This window comes from Carassius auratus, chromosome 5, assembly GCF_003368295.1.
Source record: "Carassius auratus strain Wakin chromosome 5, ASM336829v1, whole genome shotgun sequence".
In the NCBI taxonomy this organism is placed as follows: domain Eukaryota; kingdom Metazoa; phylum Chordata; class Actinopteri; order Cypriniformes; family Cyprinidae; genus Carassius; species Carassius auratus.
The window spans coordinates 3,117,432-3,127,338 of record NC_039247.1 but is presented as its reverse complement, the minus strand read 5'-3'; the positions used below and the strand labels follow the sequence as shown (position 1 = coordinate 3,127,338).

Below are 9,907 nucleotides of genomic sequence, written 5' to 3'. Positions count from 1 at the left end.
CAGATGATGCCCAGGTTTACATCACCACTAGCTTTGATGTTCACTGCATATTTACACAGAGTGTAAAAATTAATTTGAGTCTGGATGCAGGGTAATTTTACTGAAACTGAATGATTCTACAACTGAACTGATGTTAACTGGTACAGTGGCTTGTGAATTTATATATATATATATATATATATAGAAAACTGTTCTTCCTGGTCCTTGAATCTGATTGGCTGAAATGGAGTGCTATATTCAGTTATATAGGAACTTCACCCGTTTAATAGTTTGTATCACTCTGCCTGCAGTATTTCTCACTGCGAGTGTCATGGCGGACGACCAAATCCAAAAATTTTATCAATACTGTTTTTGTTTACGCAGCATGAAATATAAAAGCAACGAGTAAAAATACAATATAAGTCATTATAAGTAATTATGTCCCAACTGGATGCAACAAATGCCTCGTTTGTAATGGGTTTTTATTGGTTTTGTCTCATCTCGATGGAAGTCTGCATCACAGTATGATGAGGGGCAAAACATTTCAGTCACATGCTTGAGGTTTCTGGCCAATCACAATGCACTGGATAGCTAGCCAATCAGAGCACACCTCGCTTTTCAGACCGTTTTTAACAAACAGCATAAATACAACACACAAAATAATGTACTTTTTAGCAATGTCATATCTTATGACACTTTTAAGCCAGTACTATATACACCAGATGAGTAAGTAAAAGAGTTAAAATAAAAAATAACAAAACAAAATGTTTTATTTTTTCAAACAGCTCTAAATTCTTATAGCTCACTTATATTAACATTACTACGTAAGAGTCTATGATCCATACAGTCTGGGTTAGAGTAAAATATTAAGTCAAACAAAGTAAAAATTTATCACAGAAGAGCAAAATATGAAGAAAGTATTATTGCATGTCAGGAAGCAGGCGTAATTTCACTTTATTTATTTTTTCATTATTTTAATAGTCAATAAAAAAACTAGTTTGCACTTAATATGTATTTTTATTATTATTAATAATATTTACTTCAGTATGTCTCTCCACTCAGTCTACACTTGTCTACTCTTACTACACTTACCAAAAGTATACAAAGACCCTTGCAATTCATAGTGTGTCAGGTTCAGTGTTCAAAACTTCAATTAAAATAAGCAATGCACAAAATATTTGTTCACTAAAATGAATATATTAGTTCTTCACTGTTTTCTGCAAAATATATATAATAATAAACAATTACTTTATCATAAAAAGAAACATATTAGCAAAACAATTAAGTATTGTGAAAAAAAAACATTTGACAAAATATGCTTTATTTTTCTATAGCACATTGTTTTTTTTAGTTTTTTGTATTTTTCAATAATTTCTTTGGAAATATGTGGCAGGGATTCCAGCCCACAAATACAGTGCACATGCCCCGCCCATAACCACGCCCACATCCCCCCACACATAACCACGCCCACACATCCACTGTAAGCCAGCAGTGGTTCTGCTTCACTCACTCACACACGTGAACAATCTCCCTCTCCTCAGATGTGCTCCTTCATCTCTCCTGATAGAGTTTGACTCTGAATCATCATCATGTCTTCAAACATGAGCCTCAAGACGATGAAACGGACCGTTGAGCAGCTCAAACTCGAAGCCAGCATGGAGAGAATCAAAGTAAGTTGTTTCAATGCTCAGAAATAAGTGATATTTCATTCAATACAGTGATGTTAGACTCCTATGTTAGATTTCAAAACAAAAATATGATATATAGCAAAGCAGCAGAATATGGCTTTAATTTAAATAATTATTATCAGTCTGATTTTATGTAATTATTATTAAAAACAGACATTAAATCATATTCTCAGTGAAATCAGGCATCACATTATTATAATAAAGTAAGAAATAAAAAATAAAAATCTAGATCAGTCTAATGCAAAGACAATTATGGCGGATTATGGTCATCGTCAATATATATTTGGTATCTCTTAAACTAATAATATTTGTAAAAAAAAATAATAATAATACTAATACAGCAATATAAATTTCTGACACTGTAAAAACAGGACAGTTATATTGAGAGGTCATGATGATGTCAGTTAACAGGCTGGTTTATCTTTTTCCCATTTTGTGCAATAGAGGAAACATTTAATATGACAAGCAGTCAGGTTTAGAAATAACTGACTTTTCTGAGTTTCAACAGGTTAATTGTGCTCAAAAAATTATTCTGTTTTGATCTTGATTCATATTTGATGAGCTTTTCCTATTTATTTCTGTGTAGTCAGATTGAAACAATCTTTATTGTATAAAGCACTATAGAAAAAAAGTGACTTGACTTGAACACGAGCAGCATGTGGAAAAAAGCAAATGCGAATAATAAAATACAACTAACCTACAGATTTAAGTTAGTGAAATAAATGTGACTCTGGAGCACAGAACCATGGGCTTAAGTGTCCCTTTTTCGATTTTGAGATGAATAAATAAGCTCTCCATTGATATATGGTTTGTCAGGACGACAATATTTCTCTGAGATACAACTATATGAAAATCTGAGGGAGCAAAAAAATCTAAATATTGAGATTCTGACATTGACAGATTGTGTCACTCTCTTCCTCAAAACCCATGAATAAAACTTCTCAAACTCAAAGCTGATGCAACACGGATTGCACTTAATATGGGTTACAAGTTGTAGCTACTTGACTTCAGTTGTGAGTTCTGAAGGAAAACGGCTTGCAAGTTCCTTCTCCATTTGATCTGAGTGTGTTTGTAACGCAGGTTTCTCAAGCAGCTGCGGATCTACTGCAGTACTGCCTCCAGAACGCCGGTGAAGACGCGCTCCTGTTCGGCGCCCCAATCAGGTGTAAGCTGGTCAGAGTGCCGTGCTCATGCACCCTGCTCTAGAAAGAAGGTGCACAATCATATGAGTGACCACAAACACCTCACAGCTTTATCCAGCTTGCTTTCAATACTAGAACAAGACATTTGTAACATGAAAGTCTTCGGGTGTCAGTCCCTTCTGGTGGTTTTAGCTGGACAAAAATTATATTGCAAACTAGTATTTCTTATCATATTAATTTAATTTATTATCATAGCTATTCATAAACTCACTGGTTTGTAGTGCAAAAAGCTTTAGCGTTTTCTAGGGGTGTAACAAGATGCTCTTGCATCGATAGGACTGGAGCCCTCTCTGGGCTAAACTCTGGGACTGGAGTCCTCTCTGGGCTATTCTTGGGGACTACAGCCCTCTCTGGGCTAAACTTGGGGACTGGAGCCCTCTCTGGGCTAAACTCGGGGACTAGAGCCCTCTCTGTGCTATGCTTGGGGACTAGAGCCCTCTCTGGGCTAAACTTGGGGACTGGAGCCCTCTCTGGGCTAAACTCGGGGACTAGAGCCCTCTCTGTGCTATGCTTGGGGACTAGAGCCCTCTCTGGGCTAAACTCGTGGACTAGAGCCCTCTCTGTGCTATGCTTGGGGACTGGAGCCCTCTCTGGGCTAAACTTGGGGACTGGAGTCCTCTCTGGGCTATGCTTAGGGACTACAGCCCTCTCTGGGCTAAACTTGGGGACTAGAGCCCTCTCTGTGCTATGCTTGGGGACTAGAGCCCTCTCTGGGCTAAACTCGGGGACTAGAGCCCTCTCTGTGCTATGCTTGGGGACTGGAGCCCTCTCTGGGCTAAACTCGGGGACTAGAGCCCTCTCTGTGCTATGCTTGGGGACTAGAGCCCTCTCTGGGCTAAACTTGGGGACTGGAGCCCTCTCTGGGCTAAACTTGGGGACTGGAGCCCTCTCTGTGCTATGCTTGGGGACTGGAGCCCTCTCTGGGCTAAACTTGGGGACTGGAGCCCTCTCTGTGCTATGCTTGGGGACTGGAGCCCTCTCTGGGCTAAACTTGGGGACTAAAGCCCTCTCTGGGCTAAACTCGGGGACTAGAGCCCTCTCTGTGCTATGCTTGGGGACTGGAGCCCTCTCTGTGCTATGCTTGGGGACTAGAGCCCTCTCTGGGCTAAACTCGGGGACTAGAGCCCTCTCTGTGCTATGCTTGGGGACTGGAGCCCTCTCTGTGCTATGCTTGGGGACTAGAGCCCTCTCTGGGCTAAACTTGGGGACTGGAGCCCTCTCTGTGCTATGCTTGGGGACTGGAGCCCTCTCTGGGCTAAACTCGGGGACTAGAGCCCTCTCTGTGCTATGCTTGGGGACTGGAGCCCTCTCTGGGCTAAACTTGGGGACTAAAGCCCTCTCTGGGCTAAACTCGGGGACTAGAGCCCTCTCTGTGCTATGCTTGGGGACTGGAGCCGTCTCTGGGCTAAACTCGGGGACTAAAGCCCTCTCTGGGCTAAACTCGGGGACTAGAGCCCTCTCTGTGCTATGCTTGGGGACTGGAGCCCTCTCTGTGCTATGCTTGGGGACTGGAGCCCTCTCTGGGCTAAACTTGGGGACTAAAGCCCTCTCTGGGCTAAACTCGGGGACTAGAGCCCTCTCTGTGCTATGCTTGGGGACTGGAGCCCTCTCTGGGCTAAACTTGGGGACTGGAGCCCTCTCTGGGCTAAACTTGGGGACTAAAGCCCTCTCTGGGCTAAACTCGGGGACTAGAGCCCTCTCTGTGCTAGGCTAGGGGACTGGAGCCCTCTCTGGGCTAAACTCGGGGACTAAAGCCCTCTCTGGGCTAAACTCGGGGACTAGAGCCCTCTCTGTGCTATGCTTGGGGACTGGAGCCCTCTCTGGGCTAAACTCGGGGACTAAAGCCCTCTCTGGGCTAAACTCGGGGACTAGAGCCCTCTCTGGGCTAAACTTGGGGACTAAAGCCCTCTCTGGGCTACACTCGGGGACTAGAGCCCTCTCTGTGCTATGCTTGGGGACTGGAGCCCTCTCTGGGCTAAACTCGGGGACTAGAGCCCTCTCTGGGCTAAACTTGGGGACTAAAGCCCTCTCTGGGCTAAACTCGGGGACTGGAGCCCTCTCTGGGCTAAACTCGGGGACTAGAGCCCTCTCTGGGCTAAACTTAGGGACTAGAGCCCTCTCTGGGTTATGCCTGGGGACTAGAGCCCTCTCTGGGCTAAACTCTGGGACTGGAGCCCTCTCTGGGCTAAACTTAGGGACTAGAACCCTCTCTGCGCTAAACTCGGGGACTGGAGCCCTCTCTGGGCTAAACTCGGGGACTGGAGCCCTCTCTGCGCTAAACTCTGGGACTGGAGCCCTCTCTGGGCTAAACTCGGGGACTGGAGCCCTCTCTGCGCTAAACTCGGGGACTGGAGCCCTCTCTGGGCTAAACTTGGGGACTGGAGCCCTCTCTGGGCTAAACTCGGGGACTAGAGCCCTCTCTGTGCTATGCTTGGGGACTGGAGCCCTCTCTGGGCTAAACTTGGGGACTAAAGCCCTCTCTGGGCTAAACTCGGGGACTAGAGCCCTCTCTGTGCTATGCTTGGGGACTGGAGCCGTCTCTGGGCTAAACTCGGGGACTAAAGCCCTCTCTGGGCTAAACTCGGGGACTAGAGCCCTCTCTGTGCTATGCTTGGGGACTGGAGCCCTCTCTGTGCTATGCTTGGGGACTGGAGCCCTCTCTGGGCTAAACTTGGGGACTAAAGCCCTCTCTGGGCTAAACTCGGGGACTAGAGCCCTCTCTGTGCTATGCTTGGGGACTGGAGCCCTCTCTGGGCTAAACTTGGGGACTGGAGCCCTCTCTGGGCTAAACTTGGGGACTAAAGCCCTCTCTGGGCTAAACTCGGGGACTAGAGCCCTCTCTGTGCTAGGCTAGGGGACTGGAGCCCTCTCTGGGCTAAACTCGGGGACTAAAGCCCTCTCTGGGCTAAACTCGGGGACTAGAGCCCTCTCTGTGCTATGCTTGGGGACTGGAGCCCTCTCTGGGCTAAACTCGGGGACTAAAGCCCTCTCTGGGCTAAACTCGGGGACTAGAGCCCTCTCTGGGCTAAACTTGGGGACTAAAGCCCTCTCTGGGCTACACTCGGGGACTAGAGCCCTCTCTGTGCTATGCTTGGGGACTGGAGCCCTCTCTGGGCTAAACTCGGGGACTAGAGCCCTCTCTGGGCTAAACTTGGGGACTAAAGCCCTCTCTGGGCTAAACTCGGGGACTGGAGCCCTCTCTGGGCTAAACTCGGGGACTAGAGCCCTCTCTGGGCTAAACTTAGGGACTAGAGCCCTCTCTGGGTTATGCCTGGGGACTAGAGCCCTCTCTGGGCTAAACTCTGGGACTGGAGCCCTCTCTGGGCTAAACTTAGGGACTAGAACCCTCTCTGCGCTAAACTCGGGGACTGGAGCCCTCTCTGGGCTAAACTCGGGGACTGGAGCCCTCTCTGCGCTAAACTCTGGGACTGGAGCCCTCTCTGGGCTAAACTCGGGGACTGGAGCCCTCTCTGCGCTAAACTCGGGGACTGGAGCCCTCTCTGGGCTAAACTTGGGGACTAAAGCCCTCTCTGGGCTAAACTCGGGGACTAGAGCCCTCTCTGTGCTATGCTTGGGGACTGGAGCCCTCTCTGGGCTAAACTCGGGGACTAAAGCCCTCTCTGGGCTAAACTCGGGGACTAGAGCCCTCTCTGTGCTATGCTTGGGGACTGGAGCCCTCTCTGTGCTATGCTTGGGGACTGGAGCCCTCTCTGGGCTAAACTTGGGGACTAAAGCCCTCTCTGGGCTAAACTCGGGGACTAGAGCCCTCTCTGTGCTATGCTTGGGGACTGGAGCCCTCTCTGGGCTAAACTTGGGGACTGGAGCCCTCTCTGGGCTAAACTTGGGGACTAAAGCCCTCTCTGGGCTAAACTCGGGGACTAGAGCCCTCTCTGTGCTGGGCTAGGGGACTGGAGCCCTCTCTGGGCTAAACTCGGGGACTAAAGCCCTCTCTGGGCTAAACTCGGGGACTAGAGCCCTCTCTGTGCTATGCTTGGGGACTGGAGCCCTCTCTGGGCTAAACTCGGGGACTAAAGCCCACTCTGGGCTAAACTCGGGGACTAGAGCCCTCTCTGGGCTAAACTTGGGGACTAAAGCCCTCTCTGGGCTACACTCGGGGACTAGAGCCCTCTCTGTGCTATGCTTGGGGACTGGAGCCCTCTCTGGGCTAAACTCGGGGACTAGAGCCCTCTCTGGGCTAAACTTGGGGACTAAAGCCCTCTCTGGGCTAAACTCGGGGACTGGAGCCCTCTCTGGGCTAAACTCGGGGACTAGAGCCCTCTCTGGGCTAAACTTAGGGACTAGAGCCCTCTCTGGGTTATGCCTGGGGACTAGAGCCCTCTCTGAGCTAAACTCTGGGACTGGAGCCCTCTCTGGGCTAAACTTAGGGACTAGAGCCCTCTCTGCGCTAAACTCGGGGACTGGAGCCCTCTCTGGGCTAAACTCGGGGACTGGAGCCCTCTCTGCGCTAAACTCTGGGACTGGAGCCCTCTCTGGGCTAAACTCGGGGACTGGAGCCCTCTCTGCGCTAAACTCGGGGACTGGAGCCCTCTCTGCGCTAAACTCGGGGACTGGAGCCCTCTCTGCGCTAAACTCTGGGACTGGAGCCCTCTCTGGGCTAAACTCTGGGACTGGAGCGCTCTCTGCGCTAAACTCTGGGACTGGAGCCCTCTCTGGGCTAAACTCGGGGACTGGAGCCCTCTCAGGGCTAAACTCTGGGACTGGAGCCCTCTCTGGGCTAAACTCGGGGACTGGAGCCCTCTCTGGGCTAAACTCGGGGACTGGAGCCCTCTCTGGGCTAAACTCGGGGACTGGAGCCCTCTCTGGGCTAAAGTCGGGGACTGGAGCCCTCTCTGGGCTAAACTCGGGGACTGGAGCCCTCTCTGGGCTAAACTCGGGGACTGGAGCCCTCTCTGGGCTAAACTCGGGGACTGGAGCCCTCTCTGGGCTTGCATAAGACCAGTGGGAACGAAGGAGAGGCTGCTCCATGTGGCTGTGGCGAGCTTGGGTTCTCCGTCAGCGGTTGGCTCAGGCATGTGCTCCACAAAGCGGGAAGATGGTGGGCTGGGCACTGGGTCAGAAGTGGATCCGGCAAGATTATTCACAGGGCACATGGTGAATGGCGATCCATTTCTCGCCAGAATCCACTCCACATAGGCGGTGGAATCTGCTCAAGGACCATCCTCAGATGATGGCACTCTGTTCAGGCTAGCATCATAAAATGTGAGGGCCAGAAACAGTCTGGCATAGCCCTCAAATTATCTTTTTCCCTGCTCCAGCAGGAGGAGGAGGTATTCAGAGTGGGCGAGGGGATCCAGTGACACAACGCAAACAAAAACTGTTAAAAACTAATTTAACATTTAACACCAGACACCGGAACTCTGAATAGGATTCACTTTAAATACACAGGGGGATGCTTTGAATATGCAATTTAATATGCTCTGCTGTTTTGGAGTGGAAGTGACGGGCGCAGCATTGAAATAAGCCAGCATGAAATCAATATGTGTTGTAAAACTATTAAATTTGAAATGGAAAAAAAAGATAAAAAAAACGTTCTCTTGTACATCGCTGAAACATTTCATCTCAAGTCCAGTTATTGTCATTTCTTCCACATGTACAGCACATACATACAGATTTACAAGTCCTCTGTCTGCTCGAAAGCATGTCAGCTGATCAAGAATAATAGCGCAGTCTGGAATCCGGGTTTCTGTTGGGAAGTCTGATCGGACTCTTTTACATCAACAGGAAGTTAGGTTTAGAGGAATGGGGGTAGCAGAGGAAGTCCTGGCATAGTAGTGTTATTGTGTGTTGTCTTTTTATTTAATATACATGTTTCTTTAAATATCTGGCTAAAGGAAAATCTAAGCTGTTGTGAGTCATGACAGCACAGTCAGCCAGAATTCAGGTTCAGGAAAGCGTCTGTCCATCTTCTGCTCTTAACCAGCATGAGTTCAGCTTTGGATGGATGCTATACTTAGTTCTGCACGAGATGTGTCGAAACACGTCTGTCTTTAAATGGATGTAGTCTGTGAACTTCAAAGTGCTGAACTATGAGTGAAATGAAAATTTTGGCATGTTTACTCATCTTCATCTTCATCCCTTTTGCATGCTATTCAAAATGAACATTAGACTTTAACAAAAATTGTTGCATATTTTTGGCTTGATGCTTTTCCATGACATTCTGAAGTGTTTCTATTTCATATTTTATACTCCACAAAATTATTTTTCACATTTATTTTCCTTTTTCCCCCACAGGAGAGAGGAGGCTGATCAATGCAACAGCATGACATGAAACATCATGAGATACACTGTGCAAATCTGAGAAAACTGATGCCTTAAATTTAGTGGATTTAGTGTGTATTTGTCTTATGTGTTAAAATCTTTTTATTATATGCCACAGAATTATATGAAATTGAAACATTGATTTTATGAATTTTAGTTCAATTTAAAACATCAGTTTTCTATATGTGATTCTCTGTTAAAGTGTAATGTATTTCTGTGATGTGCAGCTGTATTTTCAGCATCATTCCTCCAGTCTTCAGTGTCCTTACTTTCACTTTTGATCAATTTAATGAATCCTTAGAATATTAGCACTAATTTATTTTCTTTTTTTTATGTAACTTTTGAATGGTTGTGCATGATGGTTACATCATTAATAATCAGAAATGTTTCTTGAGCAGTAAATCATCATATTATTCTGATTTCTGAAGATCACGTGACACTGAAGACTGGAGGAATGATGCTGAAAATACAGCTAATATATTCGATTTTAACATATATTCACATAGAGAACATCTATTTTTAATTCTAATAACATTTCACAATAGTAAAGGTAAAAATAAATGCAGCATTGATGAGCAGAAGAGACAAAAACGTAAAAAAATGTTTTGACTGGTACTGTATTTTTTTTTATCCGTGTCTGTGTTTGTGTGTTGTTTATGTAATGGCTGTCCTCATTTGTAAGTCGCTTTTGGATTAAAGCGTCTGCTAAATGAATAAATGTGAATGTAATGTAAAGATCATAATGTAAAGTGTGGCTGA

General features: G+C 46.6%; 1 long non-coding RNA gene across 1 annotated transcript; it reads left to right on the top strand.

Annotated features, from left to right (window-relative positions):
• The first annotated feature begins 1,504 nt into the window (after positions 1 to 1,504).
• Positions 1,505 to 9,419, top strand: LOC113068936 (uncharacterized). Its single transcript, XR_003279632.1, has 3 exons — positions 1,505 to 1,649; positions 2,748 to 2,880; positions 9,122 to 9,419. It is a non-coding gene; the product is annotated as an uncharacterized LOC113068936 (long non-coding RNA).
• Positions 9,420 to 9,907: the final 488 nt, after the last annotated feature.